Source organism: Lolium perenne, chromosome 7 (assembly GCF_019359855.2).
Source record: "Lolium perenne isolate Kyuss_39 chromosome 7, Kyuss_2.0, whole genome shotgun sequence".
Classification (NCBI taxonomy): Eukaryota; Viridiplantae; Streptophyta; class Magnoliopsida; order Poales; family Poaceae; genus Lolium; species Lolium perenne.
Genome location: NC_067250.2, coordinates 30,706,866 through 30,723,721, shown reverse-complemented (window position 1 = coordinate 30,723,721; position 16,856 = coordinate 30,706,866). Strand labels below are relative to the sequence as shown.

The following is a 16,856-nucleotide window of genomic DNA, read 5'->3' as shown; positions in this document are numbered from 1 at the left end:
TATAAGCTTTCGATACATAGTTACCTAGTCCTTATGACCATGAGATCATATAAATCACTTATACCGGAAAGGTACTTTGATCACACCAAACGCCACTGCGTAAATGGGTGGTTATAAAGGTGGGATTAAGTATCCGGAAAGTATGAGTTGAGGCATATGGATCAACAGTGGGATTTGTTCATCCCGATGACGGATAGATATACTCTGGGCCCTCTCGGTGGAATGTCGTCTAATGTCTTGCAAGCATATGAATGAGTTCATAAGAGACCACATACCACGGTACGAGTAAAGAGTACTTGTCAGGAAACGAGGTTGAACAAGGTATAGAGTGATACCGAAGATCAAACCTCGGACAAGTAAAATATCGCGAGACAAAGGGAATTGGTATAGTATGTGAATGGTTCATTCGATCACTAAAGTCATCGTTGAATATGTGGGAGCCATTATGGATCTCCAGATCCCGCTATTGGTTATTGGTCAGAGTGAGTACTCAACCATGTCCGCATAGTTCACGAACCGTAGGGTGACACACTTAAAGTTGGATGTTGAAATGGTAGTACTTGAATATGGAATGGAGTTCGGATATTTGTTCGGAGTCCCGGATGAGATCCCGGACATCACGAGGAGTTCCGGAATAGTCCGGAGAATAAGATTCATATATGGGAAGTCATTTTATGTGAATTAAAATGATCCGGAAGGTTCTACGGAAGGTTCTAGAAGGTTCTAGAAAAGTCCGGAAGAAATAAGGATGGAAGGTGGAGTCCCAAAGGGACTCCACCCACCTTGGCCGGCCAACCTAAGGGAGGAGGAGTCCCAAGTGGACTCCCCACCATGGTGGCCGGCCACCCCACCAAGGAAAGGGGGGAGTCCCACTCCCCCTAGGTTTGGACACTTGGAAGGTTTTTGTTGGGGTCTTATTCGGACTCTTTGACCTAAGCCTTGGGGCTTCCACCTATATAAAGAGGGGGAGAGAGGGGCTGGCCAGCCACTCAAGCCACCACCATGGCCGCACCCCTCAAGGGTGCCCTAGCCGGCGCCCCTCTCCCCAAACCCTAGCGGTCTCTCTCTCCTCCACCATATCCCGCACGCTTAAGCGAAGCTCCGCCGGATTTCTCCACCACCACCGACACCACGCCGTCGTGCTGTCGGATTCAAGAGGAGCTACTACTTCCGCTGCCCGCTGGAACGGGGAGGTGGACGTCGTCTTCATCAACAACCGAACGTGTGACCGAGTACGGAGGTGCTGCCCGTTCGTGGCACCGGAACCGATCGTGATCAAGATCTTCTACGCGCTTTTGCAAGCGGCAAGTGATCGTCTACCGCAGCAATAAGAGCCTACTCTTATAGGCTTTGGAATCTCTTCAAGGGTTAGTCTTGATCATCCCCTCGTTGCTCCCATCTTCTAGATTGCATCTTGGCTTGGATTGCGTGTTCGCGATAGGAAATTTTTTGTCTTCTATGCAACGTTATCCTACAATTTTTCCTAGGTGCACAGTAACAAAATAAGATTAACTCAATTGAATTCATTCAAAAATGTTTATTTTCCAATTTTAGAGGCTAGAAATACTAATCAGAAAAAATTGGTCAAGTTTCATTTACTAAAAATCGTATAAAAATCCTAAAAATACGTGGTCAGTGGTATCTGGTAGATATTTTCAAACTTGTTGTAATGCAATTGGAATCATAGAAATCGGAGCTACCAAACTAATTTTATTCACAAAAAGGCTCGCAGATACTTTTCAGTTTTTAATTTCTAATTAGAATTTTTAAACTAATTTCCCGTGGGCGGGAAACTCTGGGCCGTGCGGTGCTGTGGTGATGGACCGGCCCAGTGGGCCTTTCCGGTGGTCGGAGAAAAAAGAAAAGGAAAAATAAAAGGCCGGGGCTATCCATAGAAAGAATGTCTTGTGTGAATTAATAAATGTGATGCTTCTTGTCCGTATTTTATTTATCGACTCTTCACTCCATAAACATGTGGTCTTGTTTACTGAGTTCAGTTTCGCTTGAGGACAAGTGAGGTCTAAGCTTGGGGGCAGTTGATACGTCCATTTTGCATCACTATTTATATCATAATTTACTGTAATTCATTGATATATTTCATATTTAGAGATGATACTTATGTTATTTCACCTATTTTGCATGTTTCATGATTATTGGAGAATTACTCACTGGAGTCAGAATTCTGCTGGAAAAAGCACCGTCAGGATACAATATTTCTAAAGATCAACAATTGACGGAAAATATACCGAAGCTCCTATTTTTCGAGATGACGGAGCCAGCCAAAAGGGGAGGCCGAGGAGGGCCGCCATGGGCCCTCCCCATGGGCCGGCGCGGCCACCTATGCCGGCACGCCGCCACGTGGGGAGGGGGCCCACGACCCCCTCGGCCATCGCCCTTTCATGTACTTCATCTCCCAGAAACCCTAAGGTGCGGGGGAACATCGAGGATAGTCATCGCCGCCTCCTCGAGGCGGAAAACACCAGAGAGAAAAGAGCTCTCTGGCAGGCAGAAATCTGTCGGGGAAATTCCCTCCCGGAGGGGGGAAATCGTCGCCATCATCACCGTCATCGAGCTGGACTTCATTGGGATCATCATCATCTCCACCACTGACACCGTCATCTCCACCGCTGCACCTCGTCTCCGCTGTAACATCTAGGGTTGAATCTTGAGTATTTCATAGGGGAAACTCTCCCGGTGTTGATTACTCCTTGTTATTGATGCTATTGAGTGAAACCGTTGAATCAAGGTTTATGTTCAGATTGTTATCCATCATCATATCACCTCTAATCATGTTCCATATGATGTCTTGTGAGTAGTTCGTTTAGTTCTTGAGGACATGGGTGAAGTCTAAATGTTAGTAGTGAACTATGTTGAGTAATATTTAATGGTTTGATATTTAAGTTGTGGTGTTATTCTTCTAGTGGTGTCATGTGAACGTCGACTACATGACACTTCACCTTTATGGGCCTAGGGGAATGCATCTTGTATTCGTTTGCTAATTGTGGGGTTGCCGGAGTGACAGCAACCTGAACCCCCGTTGGTATATCGATGCATGAGGGATAGCAGGATCTCAGAGTTTAAGGCTGTGGTTAGATTTATCTTAATTAATTTCTTGTATTTGCGGATGCTTGCAAGGGGTTTAATCACAAGTATGTATTAGTCCTAGGAAGGGCGGTGCATTAGCATAGGTTCACCCATACAACACTTATCAAAACAATGAAGATTAATCAACTATATGAAGCGAAAGCACTAGACTAAATTCCCGTGTGTCCTCAAGAACGTTTGGTCATCATAAGTAAACAAACCGGCTTGTCCTTTGTGCTAAAAAGGATTGGGACACTTGCTGCAATTATTATTCTCGCATTTTACTTACTTGTATTTTATTTATCTGCTATATCAAAACCTCCTGAAAACTTGTCTGTGAGAATTTACAGTGAATCATTCATCGAAACTGCTTGTCAACACCTTCTACTCCTCGTTGGGTTTGACACTCTTATTTATCGAAAGTACTACGATACACCCCCTATACTTGTGGGTCATCAAGACTATTTTCTGGCGCCGTTGCCAGGGAGTGAAGCGTTGTTGGTAAGTGAAATTGGTATGGAAAACTTTTATTGTACGTGCTGTTTTTATTTCTGCCGCCTGCTATAATTCATTATGGAGAGATCTTCTCTTGAATTCCTATATAAAATACCTATGAAAATTATTGAACGTGTTGTGGATAACCGCTATGAAGGGGATGGAACTGTCCATTCTGGACATCATTTACTGTTTTTACATGAATTATGCGGGTTATTCAAGTGTGCAGGTATTTCTATGGATGAAGTTAGGAAGAAACTATTCTCTATGTCGATGTCTGGTAAAGCGGCCCATTGGTATAAACTGCTGAAGAATGGGCATTCTCTTGATTGGAAGGATATTATGCCTCTATTTTATTCTAAATTCTATCCTCCAAGTGAAATTCACAAAGACCGAAACCGCATATATAATTTCTGGCCTCATGATGGAGAGAGTATTGCCCAAGCATGGGGGAGATTGAAGTCTTTAATGCTTAAATGCCCCATTCATGAGCTTCCTGGTAATATCATCATTGATAATTTCTATGCAAGACTTTCTTTTCAAGATAAAACCCTGCTGGATACTACTTGTTCTGGATCATTCACGCGCAACAAAGAAGAGTTTAAATGGGACCTTCTTGATCGGATTCAGGAGAATACTGAAGGATGGGAGAAAGACAAAGGTAGAGAGTCAGGTATAAATTATGATTATGAATGCATTGAAACTTTTATGGATACTGATAAATTTCGAAATATGAGGGCTACTTATGGTCTTGACTCTCAAGTTGTTGCAAATTTTTATAATGCTTTTGCCTCTCAATTTGAATTGCCTAGGAAGAGTTTAATAAGTATCATGAACCTTACAAAGATAAAACTGATTCACCTATAGGTAAATGTATTGAAGTTAAAACTGTTGATCGCATTCTTCCTGAAGCTTATATTGAAAAAATTCATTTTCCTGCTAAAATGAAGGAGTATTCTGTTATAACTAGTGTGGTTAACAAAAGTGCAAAGAAACCTATAGAAATTGAGGAGCAAATAAATGTTGAACCTGTTGTTGCAATAGTTAAAGACCTTGTGACTGAAAATGTAGAAGATGGTCACATCATTTTCTATGAAGATGCTTCTAATATTGTTTCGCACCCTAGTAAGTCTAGAAAAGCCAGTGTTCCTATGCTCTCTGTAAGAATTTGGTGATCATTGTTATTATGGTTTATGCGATATTGATGCAAGTTCTAGTGCCATTCCTTATGAGCTTTACAGGGAAATCATGCATGAAATTGGTTCTTGTGAACTTGAAGATATTGATGTGGTTATTCGGCTAGCTAATAGAGAAACTATCTCTCCTATTGGTATTGTTCGAGATGTGGAAGTTCTATGTGGTAGGATTAAATATCCTGCTGACTTTTTGGTACTTGGTTCTGCTGCTAGTAAGACGTGTCCTATCATTTTTGGTAGACCTTTTCTAAATACTTGTGGAGCTATTATAGATTGCAAGAAAGAGAAAATTGTGAAAGTTCCTTTGCTGGTGAATCTTATGAGTTTAATTTCTCTAAATTTTCCAAAGTTCCTTATGAAGCTGAATTGGCTAATGATGATTTTAGAGTTGAACAACTTGCATCCATTGCTCTTGATCCTAATAATCCTTTGCAGCAATATTTGGAGGATCATGAGAGTGAAGTCTTTAGGGAAGAAAGGAATGAGCTTGATGAAATTTTCCTTCGTCAACCCATTCTTAAACATGACTTACCGGTCGAAGATCTAGGTACAACACCACCACCAAAGGAAGATCCTGTTTTTGATTTGAAACCTTTACCTGATAATCTTCAGTATGCTTATATTGATGATAAGAAAACATATCCTGTTATTATTAGTGCTAAGTTTTCAGATTTTGAGGAAGAAAGATTATTGGAAATATTGAAGAAACACCAAGGAGCTATTGGCTACACTCTTGATGACTTGAAGGGGATTTCTCCCTCTGTTTGCCAACATGCCATCAACATGGAAGATGATGCAAAGCCTGTGGTTGAACATCAGTGTCGTCTAATTCCTAAGATGAAGGATGTGGTAAGGAATGAGGTATTGAAACTTCTTGAAGCTGGTATTATATATCCTATTGCTGATAGTAGATGGGTTAGTCCTGTGCATTGTGTTCCTAAGAAAGGAGGAATAATTGTTGTACCTAATGATATTGATGAGCTCATCCCTCAAAGAGTAGTTGTAGGGTATAGAATGTGCATTGATTTTTGAAAGGTTAATAAAGTTACTAAGAAAGATCATTAACCTTTACCTTTTATTGATCAAATGCTAGAAAGGTTATCTAAAAATACTCATTTCTGCTTTCTTGATGGTTATTCTGGGTTTTCACAAATTGCTGTTAGAGCTAAAGATCAAGAGAAAACCACTTTCACTTGTCCCTATGGAACTTATGCTTATAGTCGTATGCCTTTTGGTTTATGTAATACTCCTGCTACTTTTCAAAGATGCATGTCTGCTATTTTTCATGGCTTTTGTGAAAAGATTGTAGAGGTATTCATGGATGATTTTTCTGTCTATGGGAATTCTTTTGATGATTGTTTGCAAAACCTTGATAAAGTTTTGCAGAGATGTGAAGAAACTAACCTTGTTCTATGGGAGAAATGCCACTTTATGGTTAATGAAGGAATTGTATTGGGACATAAAATTTCTGAGAGAGGTATTGAAGTTGATAGAGCTAAAGTTGAAGCAATTGAGAAGATGCCCTATCCTAGGGATGTTAAAGGTATTCGTAGTATTCTTGGTCATGCTGGTTTTTATAGGAGATTTATTAAAGATTTCTCTAAAATTTCAAAGCCTCTTACTAATCTTCTTCAAAAAGATGTACCTTTTGTTTTTGATGATGATTGTAAGGAAGCTTTTGAAACTCTAAAGAAAGCCTTAACAACTGCTCCTGTAGTTGAATCTCCTGATTGGAATTTACCTTTTGAAATTATGTGTGATGCTAGTGATTTTGTTGTAGGTGCTGTTCTTGGACAGCGAGTAGATAAAAAGTTGAATGTTATTCATTATGCTAGTAAAACTCTTGATGCTGCTGATACGTCTCCAACGTATCGATAATTTCTTATGTTCCATGCTTGTTTTATGACAATACCTACATGTTTTATACATACTTTATTTCATATTTATGCATTTTCCGGCACTAACATATTAATGAGATGCCGAAGAGCCAGTTGTTGTTTTCTGCTGTTTTTGGTTTCAGAAATCCTAGTAAGGAAATATTCTCGGAATTGGACGAAATCAACGCCCAGGGTCTTATTTTTCCATGAAGCTTCCAGAAGTCCGAAAGGGAAATGAAGTGGGGCGACGAGGCGGCGACACGCCAGGGCGGCGCGGCCCAGGCCCTGGCCGTGCGGCCCTGTTGTGTGGGCCCCTCGTGATGCCCCCTGACCTACCTTTCCGCCTACATATAGCCTTCGTTGAGAATATCCCAGTACCGAGAGCCACGATACCGAAAAGCTTCCAGAGACGTCGCCGCTGCCAATCCCATCTCGGGGGATTCAGGAGATCGCCTCCGGCACCCTGCCGGAGAGGGGAATCATCTCCCGGAGGACTCTTCACCGCCATGGTCGCCTCCGGAGTGATGTGTGAGTAGTTCACCCCTGGACTATGGGTCCATAGCAGTAGCTAGATGGTTGTCTTCTCCTCATTGTGCTATCATTGTCGGATCTTGTGAGCTTCCTAACATGATCAAGATCATCTATTTGTAATGCTATATGTTGCGTTTGTTGGGATCCGATGAATATGGAATGCTATGTTATGTTGATTATCAATCTATCATCTATGTGTTGTTTATGATCTTGCATGCTCTCTGTTATTAGTAGAGGCTCTGGCCAAGTCGTTACTTGTAACTCCAAGAGGGAGTATTTATGCTCGATAGTGGGTTCATGCCTCCATTAAATCTGGGATAGTGACAGAAAGTTCTAAGGTTGTGGATGTGCTGTTGCCACTAGGGATAAAACATCAATGCTATGTCTAAGGATATTTGTGTTGATTACATTACGCACCATACTTAATGCAATTGTCTGTTGTTTGCAACTTAATACTGGAAGGGGTTCGGATGATAACATGAAGGTGGACTTTTTAGGCATAGATGCATGCTGGATAGCGGTCTATGTACTTTGTTGTAATGCCCAATTGAATTTCACACTACTCATCATAACATGTATGTGCATTGTCATGCCATCTTTATTTGTCAATTGCCCAACTATAATTTGTTCACCCAACATGCTATTTCTTATGGGAGAGACACCACTAGTGAACTGTGGACCCCGGTCCATTCTTTACATCGAATAGAATCTACTGCAATACTCGTTCTTACTATTTTCTGCAAACATCATCATCCACACTATACATCTAATCCTTTGTTACAGCAAGCCGGTGAGATTGACAACCTCACTGTCACGTTGGGGCAAAGTAATTTGGTTGTGTTGTGCAGGTTCCACGTTGGCGCCGAAATCCCTGGTGTTGCGCCGCACTACACTCCGCCACCATCAACCTTCAACGTGCTTCTTGGCTCCTACTGGTTCGATAAACCTTGGTTTCTTACTGAGGGAAACTTACTGCTGTACGCATCACACCTTCCACTTGGGGTTCCCAATGGTCGCGTGATGTACGCATGTCAAGCTAAATTTCTGGCGCCGTTGCCGGGGACGTGAAGGAAATTGCACCATAGAGATTTCTAACTCCCACGTCAACTGCACGCCAGCAAATAAATTTCTGGCGCCGTTGCCGGGGAGATCAAGACACGCTGCAAGGGGAGTCTCCACTTCTAATCTCTTTACTTTGTTTTTGTCTTGCTTTACTTTATTTACTACTTTGTTTGCTGCATTATATCAAAATACAAAAAAATTAGTTACTTGCTTTACTTTATTTACTATCTTGTTTGCGTTCTCCATATTAAAAAAACACAAAAAAAATAGTTACTTGCATTTACTTTATCTAGTTTGCTTTATTAACTATTGCTAAAATGAGTACTCCTGAAAATACTAACTTGTGTGACTTCACAAACACAAATAATAATAATTTCTTATGCACACCTATTGCTCCACCTACTACTACAACAGAATTCTTTGAAATTAAACCTGCTTTACTGAATCTTGTTATGAGAGAGCAATTTTCTGGTGTTAGTTCTGATGATGCTGCTGGCCATCTTAATAATTTTGTTGAACTATGTGAAATGCAAAAGTATAAGGATGTAGATGGTGACATTATAAAATTAAAATTGTTTCCTTTCTCATTAAGAGGAAGAGCTAAAGATTGGTTGCTATCTTTGCTCAAGAATAGTATTGATTCATGGACTAAATGTAGGGATGCTTTCATTGGTAGATATTATCCTCATGCTAAAATTATATCTTTGAGAAGTAGCATAATGAATTTTAAGCAATTGGATAATGAGCATGTTGCCCAAGCATGGGAAAGAATGAAATCTTTGGTTAAAAATTGCCCAACCCATGGACTGACTACTTGGATGATCATCCAAACCTTTTATGCAGGACTGAATTTTTCTTCGCGGAACCTATTGGATTTAGCTGCTGGAGGTACTTTTATGTCCATCACTCTAGGCGCTGCAACAAAGCTTCTTGATAATATGATGATTAATTACTCTGAATGGCACACGGAAAGAGCTCCACAAGGTAGGAAGGTAAATTCTGTTGAAGAAACCTCCTCCTTGAGTGATAAGATTGATGCTATTATGTCTATTCTTGTTAATGGTAGGACTAATGTTGATCCTAATAATGTTCCGTTAGCTTCATTGGTTGCCCAAGAAGAACATGTTGATGTGAACTTCATTAAAAATAATAATTTCAACAACAATGCTTATCGGAATAATTCTAGTAACAACTATAGGCCATATCCTTATAATGATGGTAACGGTTATGGTAATTCTTATGGGAATTCTTACAAAAATAATAGGAATGCACCCCCTGGTCTTGAAGCCATGCTTAAAGAATTTATTAGTACACAAACTGCTTTTAACAAATCTGTTGAAGAAAAGCTTGGCAAAATTGATATACTTGCTTCTAAAGTTGATAGTCTTGCTGCTGATGTTGATCTTTTGAAATTGAAAGTTATGTCTAATGAAAATAAAGATATTAAGTCATTTGCTACAGCAAACTCCATCCAAGTTAGAATTAATGAGAATATAAGATTGATGGCGGAATTGCGTGCTAGGTGGGAAAAAGAAGAAAATGCTAAAGAGAATAATGTAGCTAAAGTTTGGACTATTACCACCACTAGTAATGAAAATGCTTCACATGTTGCTACACCTCCTACTATCAATGGTAAAATAATTGGTGTTGGCAATGTTTCTACTCCTAATGCAAAGCTTGCGAAACTGCCTGAACCTGCTAAAACTGCTGAAACTACTTGTGATAAAACTGCTGAATTTTTTTCCAATATTGGGGACAATGATCCCATTGCTTTAGATCATAATGGTTTAGATTTTGATGATTGTCACATCTCTGAAGTTATAAAGTTCTTACAAAAACTTGCTAAAAGTCCTAATGCTAGTGCTATAAATTTGGCCTTTACAAAACATATTACAAATGCTCTCATAAAAGCTAGAGATGATAAATTTAAACTTTGTGACGCCCCAAAACCGGTACCATGAGGATCCCAGCGAATTCGCCTAAATCCGCATGATATCGATTTTAGGAGACGCACCACCAAGCGCCTCGTACACGCCAAAACACACACGTGATGTGGGTGGAATCAATCACGAGCGGTAACATTACAACAGGATTACAATAGAGCCCACAAGATACATATATTACAACAACGACTCCAACGAGTCAAGATACAGATATAAAATACAAAGATCCAAATCATACAAAAGATCAAATACGTCCGAGTACGGACAAGATACAAATTGGACTAAGAGTCCTGAAGATAACCAGTGGCGTCCATAACCCTGCCCAGGCCAAGCCGGAAGGGTAACCTCGCTAGCGTCGTCTTCATCGAACATATCTTCATACCTGCCCGGTTATATCCCGTAGAAGCAGCAATAAGTACGGGTTCGTACTTAACAAGACTTCAAGACGTATAAGCATTCGTCAACCAGTCGTCCTTTGTACTTGAGGCACGCAGGGGACTTAGAGGACGCAAGAGGAACGTCATAGGCAATATGGTGGGGTTAAGCGGCAGTGCGCAAGCACTAAAAACCTATAGAGACACTCTACAACATTCGTCTAATCAGAGAAGGTGAGAGAGCGCACAACTAACAGTTCTATACTCTGCAAACATAACACAGCCAACGCTTTCCCCCTTCGCAAAGAAGTACTTACAAAGGCACTCACACGGTTGTCAAGTTTTAACCAGTTATTATTTAAGTTGTTCTATCTTACTATACAAGTTATTAGTATTGAATCAACAGGTGTAAGTTGTCTATGGTCGAGTCATACAGCTCCAAGTCGTCCATAACCGCGGACGCGGCTTATCGATAAGATTGTAACCCTGCAGGGGTGCCCAAATGTGCCCACACGCACGATCAACCCACTTACGACAGGTGGATATCACGACACGCACTCTCCTTCACTACAAACATGTCCAGGAAGCCACCTAACTAAGTTAACCCGTTTCGGAGCCCGATCAAAACTCCGAGGCGGACCTAGCTGTTGCGAGGACGGCTAAGAGGATCAGAGCCCACTAGAGGATGACCTCTTAACAATACGTGTCGCACCTACGGACGTGCAAGAGACAACGGGGATACAAGGCACTCACGGCTTCCCCAAAAGTAACATCATATCATCTGACCACAAAGAAACAAGCTTGCACGCCCGGGAGAAACAAAACAAACATCCAAACTAGTTGTGGCCACTGGACAAAGCTGTAGATTCCGGCAGTGGTCGAGGGGAGACCCGGTAAGCATACCCACGTGTGGTTAGAGCGCTCGATCTCGAATGTATAACAAGAACTCGGGGTCCTAAGATATTTAGGAAACACAAGTGAGCCGTCACAAAATGAGCAGCTGACCCACCGATGCCTCCGCTAAACAATTATCAACCACTAAAGTAACCATGATTCTTCCCAACATATAACCCGATAAGATAACAACAACGGTAACGAGATAAAACAGCACTAGCATGCACTATGACTCGCAAGGCAGACCCGATAACCAAACAATAGCTGTAGGAAGTGATGGTGGCAATATGGGCTGCTTGAGGTAACAAGTGGAAGGGACACGTGACAAGAACGCAACTTAAGGATAGCACGAGGGAGAAGGCAAAATAAAATAGGCGAGCGACTCCTGCAGGGACAGGAGTATAGGGGAAATGCTTGCCTGTTAAAGCTTGCCGAGGAACATCCGGAGAACTCGTCGTATCTCACCACACCACTTCGCGATCCTATCCGGGAAGAAGCAAATGCTGGAACACACAACGTATGCAAGTCTTACTACTACGAATAAAGAAGATCCAGCATAATCAAGATGATATGCATGACATGGCAATTATAATGCGATGCAACTTATCCAATTAAGCGGGATCGGAAACCCGAACAAATAATTATTAGATTCGCGTTATTTTTCTACCCCGCATATTAAATGTTGATTAACATGGCAACACATGGCATAGGTGCGCTACGGCAAAATTAAATGGAACCGGGACAACATAATAACAATCCCGCACAATTCCATATTTAAATTAGGTGATTCACTATTTACCCGGACCCATGAGATATGCGTTGCAGCGCAACATGTATGATTGATGCAACAAGATATAGATGCACATTTATAAAATAGGGTATGATTGGCTCGGGTCTCACGGTATTGGAACAAAGGCGGTCGCCGGTTTCGGGTTCGGAGAGGAAGAAGATGAATCCGTGGTCTCGGCCTTCGGATCCGTGAAGAAGAACTTGGGGTTTCGGTGATGAAGGTCTTCGTGTTCACAGCATCGCTGCAGTACCACAGCACCACATCATGACACTCAACATCGGGGATAGAAACCAGTAGCTGCAGTGACAGATCAACGACTGAGTTCGGGAAGCAGTGCATCATAAGAGCAACTCGAGCAGAAACCAACACGCGCTGGCGCGGCCGAAATGCATCACGGCAGCGGGCAAGGTGCCACGCTCGCGCGTGCACTAAGGACACAGGCAACACGACGCTGTTTCAAACGGGAACGAGGAACAACTGCAGGTTCGTGATGACCTTGAGACGACGAAGATCATGGCGCGCGCGGGGACGAGCAGGCCAGCGGAGCGGGGCTCACGTGCGGCTTGCGCGCGGTAACCGTCTGCCGCTGGGATGGTTACACGCGAGAGGACACGGCGGCATCGCGGAAGCAGGCCTTGGCGGTGCGCGGCTGCGGGGTTGCGGCGCATCTGCAGCGGGGGACTGCGAGGCCGGCGGCGCGGCTACATGGCGTGACGAGCTCACGGCCGTGACGAGCTTGGAAGGGTGCCGGAGGGAGGTGGCCGCGGGCGCGTGCTCGCAGCGGCGGCATTCGGCGGCCAGGAGAGAGGGGGAAGGAGCCCCGGGGACGAGGACGTGGTGGTGCGCGTCGAGGTGGAGCAAGGGCCCGCGCGGAGCAGCTGGCGGCAGCTGAGCAAGGAGGAGGAGGCGCGGGCGCTCGTGCACAGAAGGCAGAGGCGGCTCGGGCTCGAACGAGGAGAAACGCGTCTCCTCGCATCGGGGAAGAGAACGAGGCTGAGAGGAGTTCAAGTGGGAGGACATGCTCGCGAAAAAAAACTGATGAGGGGTTTTCTGCAAAAAGAATCGGCGGCGGGGAGGTGGAGTGCAAGATTGCCAGGAGGGGCTCAGTGGCTGGCTAGGGTTTGGCCTGGGGTCGGCTTGGGCTGCGGGATGGGTTGCCGGCTGGGCCTTCCTGGGCTTGGCCGGTTGGGGAGTCTCTTCCCTTTTTTTATTCTTTAGAACAGTTTTGTGTTTTTATTTTTTGGTTGTTTTAAAGCCATTTTAAAAATAGTTTTATGACCATAAAAATACCAGAAAAATATAGTTTTAGTTTGGGGAGTAAAGAGGGAGTAATTTTGACAATAAAATAATGTTTTAATAAAATAATTTTGCGAACAAAGATATGCATGATGCATATGATGATGCACAAAAAGAAAAGAACAGAGCAAGCTATTAGGGGGTTCTACCCGGGGCCGTTACAATCGACACCACTAACAAGGAACCTCGCCCCGAGGTTCCACCTCAAGGTACGGGGGAGAGAGGTGAACTATCGGATCTTCAGGCGACGTGTCGATCTCCTCCACACCACTAACAAGAATTCCTGCTCCATGAAGGAAGGTCGACACCACTAACAAGAAGTCGTTGTTCCCTCTGTTGATGATGCGCTTGCGTCGGGATCCTCCGAAGATCGGACCTAATAGGATAGGGCAAAGATCGTCCAACCCACGTCGGAACCTAAGACTCAGAGAATAAGATAAGAGAAGATTCAAAACTCGCATAGGTAAGAGGAGAAAGAATATAGATAAGGAGAAAAATCAGAGCTAATCAGATCTATCAACCGAATTTTCAAAAATAGGTTTTGACACTCTAACTCAACGACCATTGGCATGGTTATCCTACAGGCTGGACTAGTGGGGTATCGTCAACCTGAGGCTCTGATACCAACTTGTGAGGTACCGTCAACCTGAGCTCTGATACCAACTTGTGACGCCCCGGAACTGGTACCATGAGGATCCCAGCGAACCCGCCGAAATCCGCACGATATCGATTCAGAGACGCCCTCCGACACGACGTGCGCGACGAATCACACACGTGATGCCAGAGGAATTAAAACGAGCGGTAACATTACAACATGATTACAATAGAGCCCACAAGATACATATATTACAACAACGACTCCAACGAGTCAAGATACAGATATAAAATACAAAGATCCAAATCATACAAAAGATCAAATACGTCCGAGTACGGACAAGATACAAATTGGACTAAGAGTCCTGAAGATAACCAGTGGCGTCCATAACCTTGCCCAGGCCAAGCCGGAAGGGTAACCTCGCTAGCGTCGTCTTCATCGAACATATCTTCATACCTGCCCGGTTATATCCCGTAGAAGCAGCAATAAGTACGGGTTCGTACTTAACAAGACTTCAAGACGTATAAGCATTCGTCAACCAGTCGTCCTTTGTACTTGAGGCACGCAGGGGACTTAGAGGACGCAAGAGGAACGTCATAGGCAATATGGTGGGGTTAAGCGGCAGTGCGCAAGCACTAAAAACCTATAGAGACACTCTACAACATTCGTCTAATCAGAGAAGGTGAGAGAGCGCACAACTAACAGTTCTATACTCTGCAAACATAACACAGCCAACGCTTTCCCCCTTCGCAAAGAAGTACTTACAAAGGCACTCACACGGTTGTCAAGTTTTAACCAGTTATTATTTAAGTTGTTCTATCTTACTATACAAGTTATTAGTATTGAATCAACAGGTGTAAGTTGTCTATGGTCGAGTCATACAGCTCCAAGTCGTCCATAACCGCGGACGCGGCTTATCGATAAGATTGTAACCCTGCAGGGGTGCCCAAATGTGCCCACACGCATGATCAACCCACTTACGACAGGTGGATATCACGACACGCACTCTTCTTCACTACAAACATGTCCAGGAAGCCACCTAACTAAGTTAACCCGTTTCGGAGCCCGATCGAAACTCCGAGGCGGACCTAGCTGTTGCGAGGACGGCTAAGAGGATCAGAGCCCACTAGAGGATGGCCTCTTAACAATAGGTGCTGCACCTACGGACGTGCAAGAGACAACGGGGATACAAGGCACTTACTGCTTCCCCAAAAGTAACATCATATCATCTGACCACAAAGAAACAAGCTTGCACGCCCGGGAGAAACAAAACAAACATCCAAACTAGTTGTGGCCACTGGACAAAGCTGTAGATTCCGGCAGTGGTCGAGGGGAGACCCGGTAAGCATACCCACGTGTGGTTAGAGCGCTCAGTCTCGGAACAGATAACAAGAACTCGGGGTCCTAAGATATTTAGGAAACACAAGTGAGCCGTCACAAAACGAGCAGCTGACCCACCGATGCCTCCGCTAAACAATTATCAACCACTAAAGTAACCATGATTCTTCCCAACATATAACCCGATAAGATAACAACAACGGTAACGAGATAAAACAGCACTAGCATGCACTACGACTCGCAAGGCAGACCCGATAACCAAACAATAGCTGTAGGAAGTGATGGTGGCAGTATGGGCTGCTTGAGGTAACAAGTGGAAGGGACACGTGACAAGAATGCAACTTAAGGATAGCACGAGGGAGAAGGCAAAATAAAATAGGCGAGCGACTCCTGCAGGGACAGGAGTATAGGGGAAATGCTTGCCTGTTAAAGCTTGCTGAGGAACATCCGGAGAACTCGTTGTATCTCACCACACCACTTCGCGATCCTATCCGGGAAGAAGCAAATGCTGGAACACACAACGTATGCAAGTCTTACTACTACGAATAAAGAAGATCCAGCATGATCAAGATGATATGCATGACATGGCAATTATAATGCGATGCAACTTATCCAATTAAGCGGGATCGGAACCCCGAACAAATAATTATTAGATTTGCGTTATTTTTCTACCCCGCATATTAAATGTTGATTAACATGGCAACACATGGCATAGGTGCGCTACGGCAAAATTAAATGGAACCGGGACAACATAATAACAATCCCGCACAATTCCATATTTAAATTAGGTGATTCACTATTTACCCGGACCCATGAGATATGCGTTGTGGCGCAACATGTATGATTGATGCAACAAGATATAGATGCGCATTTGTAAAATAGGGTATGATTGGCTCGGGTCTCACGGTATTGGAACAAAGGCGGTCGCCGGTTTCAGGTTCGGAGAGGAAGAAGATGAATCCGTGGTCTCGGCCTTCGGATCCGTGAAGAAGAACTTGGGGTTTCGGTGATGAAGGTCTTCGTGTTCGCAGCATCGCTGCAGTACCACAGCACCACATCATGACACTCAACATCGGGGATAGAAACCAGTAGCTGCAGTGACAGATCAACGACTGAGTTCGGGAAGCAGTGCATCATAAGAGCAACTCGAGCAGAAACCAACACGCGCTGGCGCGGCCAAAATGCATCACGGCAGCGGGCAAGGTGCCACGCTCGCGCGTGCACTAAGGACACAGGCAACGCGACGCTGTTTCAAACGGGAACGAGGAACAACTGCAGGTTCGTGATGACCTTGAGACGACGAAGATCATGGCGCGCGCGGGGACGAGCAGGCCAGCAGAGCGGGGCTCACGTGCGGCTTGCGCGCGGTAACCGTCTGCCG

The 16,856-nt window shown here is 43.7% G+C and overlaps 1 long non-coding RNA gene across 1 annotated transcript; it reads right to left on the bottom strand.

Annotated features, from left to right (window-relative positions):
• Positions 1 to 10,337: 10,337 nt before the first annotated feature.
• Positions 10,338 to 12,018, bottom strand: LOC139833195 (uncharacterized). The gene is made up of 2 exons (XR_011748510.1): positions 11,875 to 12,018; positions 10,338 to 10,570 (listed from the first exon to the last, which is right to left on the bottom strand). It is a non-coding gene; the product is annotated as an uncharacterized lncRNA (long non-coding RNA).
• Between the last annotated feature and the right edge of the window lie 4,838 nt (positions 12,019 to 16,856).